Raw genomic sequence first — 6,530 nt, forward strand, 5'->3', positions numbered from 1 at the left:
ATAGAACCCTTTTCGTAAGCCTCCAGGTTTCTGCCCCGTAGGCGAGTACTGGTAAGACACAGCTATTATACATTTATACTGCCAACTGCCACACCCTCCATTAAAACTAGAAGGGCAGTACACTTACCTAGGATGGGCAGCTGGGGCCTTCATCCAGAGTTTCAGTGCGACTCTGCCCTAAGAGGCAGCGACCATTATCCAGTATAACACTTGATGTAGGGGTGAAAATGTGCCACATTCACCAAATCAGGGTTTCAGGTTGGGACCATTTCTGTGATGCACTTGAGTCTGGAAAATGTGAAGGTGTTGAGGAACTGCTAGCAACATGCATCTTTTACACACTGCAAAGAGCGACATGCGAACTAAAGCTTACTGGGGCAACATCCAGCCATGACAAGCACCTGCTGCAACCATGGGGTGAGCAAGCCAAGCTGCATACTTAAATTGTGGCTGCAGCAACAAACCCTGGGCAATCTTCTGCACAAGACTGAGCAGGCAAGATGTCATGCTAAGAAACTTTGCCAGAGACTAGTGGATGGACCACTGTGCGTCATTTGAATGTATAGGTCTCAGTAAGATGCGACACATTCTCGGCTATTACAGCATGAACCAAATACTGTAATACCATTGAAAACACGTTGCTCAATCTTCATTGCACATGTGAGTAATTTGAGGAACAAGCTGCAGATGCTTTCCCCGACCACCTCTAAGTGGCTGACCGTCACCAGAGTTGTATTATGCACCTTAATGACCACTTGCCAAGGAAGGAATGGAAAGCCTCTTTACGATGGCAGACCCTGTTGTTGCTCTCGAACATGTCAACACTTAAAACGCACATGGTAAAGATGGATTCATTTTGTAGATGTTGAAGAATCTTGCTGAAACGAGGAAGGAAGCACTATTCCTTGTAAACAATTAAATCTAGAATATTGGAATTCCCCACAGAGTGGAAACACTTGGTCATGATGCCACTACCAAAACCAGGCAAGAAACCTGACACCAATAGCCAACCTTTGATCAGTCTCACTCACATTGACAGTGTGCAAATTGACTGAAGGAATGTGCCTCGCAAGGCTGAACTACCATATGGGAAAGACAAGGCTACTTCCACCTGTGCCAGATTGGTTTCTGGCCTAAGGTTGACACGTGCAACAACAGCCTCTTTCTGCATCAAAGTATCACCAATACCAGCCGCTTCAGAGGAAAGATATATGGGTTCTTAGTCGCAGTCGAACCAAGAAGAACGTTGAGCACAGTCTGCAACGAGGAGGTGATGGTAGCCTTTCGTGAAGCCTGCCCAGGCATTAGGGTCGCCAGTCTTGCCAAAGCTCTTATGCAACCAAATGTTTGAAATATGAAGTTACACTAAACAGCCAAATAACTTTTACCAACTGCACAGGTGGAAATGCAGGTAAAACCTGGACCAGCACACTTGGTTGCAGGAGTGATTCGCTGATGAGGTAAGGGGACTTGAGAGGTAGTGATAAGGTATACCGAATGCAAGTATCTGAGGTATACAAAATGCAAGTATGTGCAGTATGTACAAGGTCTGTTAGAAAAGTATCCATCCTTATTTTTTTTGCAAAAACCTGATGGATATGAAACAAGCGCGCTTGTATCAGCCGCCCTTAAACCTTCAGGTACATGCGCGAATTTTTTCCCGCCTGCTCATAGCATCAGTCGCTGGGACGCAGCATTTGAGTGAGGTAGTACTTGTTTTTTTATTGCAAGGAAAATGGCGGAGCGACTGGAGAAGCGCTACTGCATCAAATTTTGCCAGAAAATGGGTGACGGCCAAGTGCGAACTATTTGAAAGATTCAGACGGCTTTCGGTGACGATGCTATGAGCAGCAGACAGATTACGCAGTAGTACAGCCGGTTTTAAGACGGCCGCACATTGGTGGAGAGCGAGGCGCACTCCACTCGGCCATCAACATGCCGAAATGACCAGGGCATTGCCGAAGTGAACACAGTGGTGATGCGGGACTGTCGTGTGACTATCTGAGAAATTGCAAAAAGGTGGGCATCAGCACTTTTTCTGCACATTCCATTATGACCAAAGATTTGGCCATGAAGAGAGTTGCGGCAAAATTCGTGCCGAAGCTGCTCACGGTGGAGCTAAAGCAACTTTTTGTTGAAGTCTCATGGCACATGCTGGATTCCACAAACAGTGACCCCAACTTAATGAACACCATAATAACTAGTGACGAGTCTTGGGTGTACGGGTACGAACCGGAAACCAAATCCCAGTCGCCACAGTGGAAGCATTCCACGTCACCAAGACCAAATAGTGCGCAGTAACGTCAAAGTGTGCAGCAACGTCAAAGTGATGCTGACTGCTTTCTTTGACTCCCGTGGTGTGGTAGACCACGAGTACGCACCACAGGGTCACACAACCACCAAAGAGTACTACAGGATGTCCTCCGTCGCCTACGTGATGCTGTGCGGCACAAGAGACCGGAGTTGTGGTCAACAGGAAATTGGCGCATCTATCACGACAATGCTCCTGCACATTCCTCGCACTTGATTCAGACCTTTTTGTGCGAAAAACCAGACTCCTGTACTTCAACAGGCTACTTATTCTCCTGATATGGCCCCCTGCGACTTCTGTCTGTTTGCCAAAATTAAGAGGCCATTGAAAGGAGCGCGATTTCAGACAATAGAGAACATTATGGCTGCAACGACAGCTGAGCTAAACTCCATTCCGAAAGAGGCCTTCTCGGGAAACTTCCAACAATGGCAACACTGTTGGGAGAAGTGTGTGGAGTCCCAAGGAGACTACTTTGAGGGTGAGTAGGTTTCCAATACTCCAGTTATGCCAGTTTTATGCGAAGCATATTACGAGAGCTCAACCCAGCTCCTCAGGCGCGGCGGTGTCGCCTTCAAGGACCTTTGACCCCATGCCATACCACGTGACACCGTGACGTCACGACAGAGGAGAAACGGGGCTCCAACTCGCACCGTCGCTCGCGGCGGTATATAAGCAGCTGCGCTTGTTTCTAGGTGTCTTTGGCTCAACTCTTGCAAGATGGGCTGGGTGGGAATCGAACCAGGGTCTCCGGACTGTGAGACGGAGACGCTACCACTGAGCCACGAGTACGATGCTTTAAAGCGGTACAAAAGCGCCTCTAGTGAATGCGGTGTTGCCTTAGAAACGAGCTGTTTCTAAGGCTCAGGCGTGCGTCGCTTGCTCAGGCGCACATTTCGTTGCCGCGCCGAACGATGCGTTGCTCGACGCTCACCGCGTCCAATGCGGGGCGCGTAGTCGCTGCGCCGTAGCCCATTGTCTTACACCTCTTGGCGGGTCGACGGGAACGCTGTCGCGTTCCACTCTTGAAGGCGAAGCAGAGTAACGCATGAGTTGTTTCTTCGTCTAGCCGAACCAAATATAGCCAAGCAACAGCAGTTCACCAGGCTAAACAGTGGTTCAACAACTAAAATAAAGGCTAGTATGCTTCGCATCCTGGGCTTAACCTTAGCTAAGCCACAGCCATTTTTTTTTTCTTCGGCCAAAGGTCGGATACTTTTCTGATAGACCTCGTATATGTACTGTTAGGCCAAAACAGATGAATTTTCTCCAAAGCAATATCAAAAGCTCTTTTTTTTTCAGGATGCCCCTCCTGCTTTCAGCAAGTGTGGACAGCGTTACATAAAGTTGCATAGGCAAAATGTTATAACTAGATACAAATGTTAAGCGTACCATATTTTTCTGGGCTAAATTCTTGCTCCTTGAACTCATTCGAGATCATTAACTGTAGCACCAAAGTAGTGGACCACTACCAGAACAGAGGCATTAGTGTGCCCATCTCAATTCTAGTGGTTGTGCCAGTCTTCTTTGTTACAGTAATAGGTGCTATGGGCTAACTCCCTTGGTTTTATTTATTTATTTATACATACTGCAGCGCAATTTGCGCTTAGGCAGGAGTGGGTTAAGAAAATGTACAGAAAATGCATTGGAGTATACAGCGGTAAACACAAGTGAACACTTTAAAGAGTACAGATGAAAGGAAAATACACAAAAATACAAGTGAACACTTTTACAAAAGAGCACTGATGAAAGAATACACAAGAAGTTATACAAATGCTGCCAGGCATACCCATGCCTGATTATGCCCATACCGATGATTATGCATTTGGGATGGCGGTTGCAAATATTTGGGATGAGCATGAGCGAATGGACCCAGGTAATGAATTTCAGTCTTCAATTGAGCGGGGAAAAAAGCTGAATTTGAACATGTTAGTACGTGCGTAGTAGGGTATTAAGTTTAGGTCATGATGCCTTCTCGTTGATGATCCCGGCGCGAAGTTTTGTAATTATCATTTGAGAGCCTAACTAAAGAATTGACAATGCAATGCAAGAATTTTAATGATTCGACACGGCGACGAGAAGAGAGCGTGTGTAGGTTCAAGGAAGAAAATGTTGAAGAGGGCGAAAAGTCGCGATCGTAACGATGACATATAAATCTCACAGCTTTTTTCTGTATAGCCTCTAGTTTATTAATCTCTAAATGCTTATGCGGGCTCCAAACTACAGATGCATAATCACGAACAGGGCGGATTAGAGATTTATACATTAGTAACTTTGTCTTTAGGAGATCTGGTTAGCGTTTGCCTCAAGTAACCTAATTTCTTTAGTGCTTTACTGCATATGTAGTCAATGTGTTTGGACCATGACATGTTATGCGTAAAAATGACACCAAGATACTTATACTCAGAAACCTTATCTACTGTACGGCAATTGGACGAGTAACTGAAAAGGGAGGGGGAAGATATGTTGCAGAAAGACATCAGAACGGTTTTATTGAAATTATTGTTCATTTGGCAAGTGTTACACCAATCGCAAAACCTAGAAAACGACTCTTGAAGGCGATAATGATCACTAGAAGATTTAATCACTTCATATAGAAAGCAGTCATCAGCATAGAGACGGATGTTAGAAGAGCAGTGAAGTGGCAAATCGTTTATGTATAATAAAAAAAGAAGCGGCCCAAGGACGGAGCCTTGGGGCACACCTGATGTCGCATCAACAGTAGCGGAGTCAGTCGAACTGTAAGAGATGAACTGGGAGCGAAATGAGAGAAAGCTTAAAATCCAGTTAACCAAATGAGGATTATTCAGTACAGCATTTAAGTTTAGCAATAAGTTTAGAATGTAAAACGGTGTCAAATGCCTTCGAGAAATCTATAAAAATGGCATCAACCTGGTTGCCTACGTCGAGGTTAAATGAAATGTCATGCGTGAACTCAACTAGCTGCGTTAACGTGCTAAAACCGCGCCTAAACCCATGTTGCATGTTAGACAGTAAATTATTTGATTCCAGAAAGAGCGTGATGTGCTTATGAATGATGTGTTCCAACATTTTGCATGACTGTGACGTCAGTGAAATTGGTCTGTAGTTCGACAAACACTGCTTATCTCCAGATTTATAAAGAGGGAGCACTTTGGCTAACTTCCATGAAGAAGGTACAGTAGAGGATGATAAGGACTTTCTGAATATGACTGACAGATATTTTGATGACCACAACGAATAACGAACAAGGAATGCGTTGTGTATCCCGTCCCGACCGGTGCATTTCTTAACATCCAGGTTTAATATAAGGTTGAGGAAGTTGAGGAACATCTGATATGTACTGGTGCTGTCACTGGAGTTCCCAAATTTCTTGCTAGAATATTGCAAATAATGTTCTCATTATGCTGCGAGGATTCAAACCTGCGATCAAAAGATTGGCAGTCCACAATTCTGTATTTCAGCCACTCTGCTGAAGGTATAGTCGTGGTGAATACTGATCCTGAAGAGGGCAATCAAGCTAACAGGTGCCATGATTGGCTAACACCTGCTCAATGTCTACATACTGTATATAGAGCTGGCGTCCATGCCTTCAAGTTCTGACACATCACCTTCCCACTTATGAAGGCAGTCCTATGTTAATTTTTCTTCTTACATGTAATGACAGTGACTGCGTGCATCTGCTTCATTAATCGTCTTCTAGTGCTTTTGTTTTCGTCAAGCACAGCGCGAGACCTAGCAATGAGTAGCCCAAATATAGATTTGAGAAAACCAAAACAAATTCAGCAGTAAGAAGCTACAGGGCTGTTTTGGTGAAGACCAGTGGCCAAGTCCGGTTATGAAAGAGAAGGAAGAAAAGTCGAGTCTTTCCACTTCCACACTGGGAGGCACAACTCCCACAAATAAATACGACTCATACTTATTTTACTTCTCTAAAGGAGATTACTGACTTGCATGGACAAGTCTTCACTTCAACAAACACTGTATTAAGCAACCTTACTGCACATATTTCACCAGCTACTGCATCATTGTTTTGTATTATGAGTGAAACTGTAATTTTCTTTATGCCATGACTTGCCCAATTTTGTGTTTTGCAGTAGCATGTTAGCAGTGATAGTAAGGCACTGAAATGCTCGTGAACAGTGCTAGAGAAAAAAATAAAGAAAGCAGTGCCTTTTTGTGTGTAGACTATGCATACACCTGTTCTTCCCCATCTGCTAAACTATTCTAAACAAGAAAAGCT

The sequence above is a fragment of the Dermacentor albipictus genome, unplaced genomic scaffold (assembly GCF_038994185.2).
Source record: "Dermacentor albipictus isolate Rhodes 1998 colony unplaced genomic scaffold, USDA_Dalb.pri_finalv2 scaffold_16, whole genome shotgun sequence".
Lineage (NCBI taxonomy): Eukaryota > Metazoa > Arthropoda > Arachnida > Ixodida > Ixodidae > Dermacentor > Dermacentor albipictus.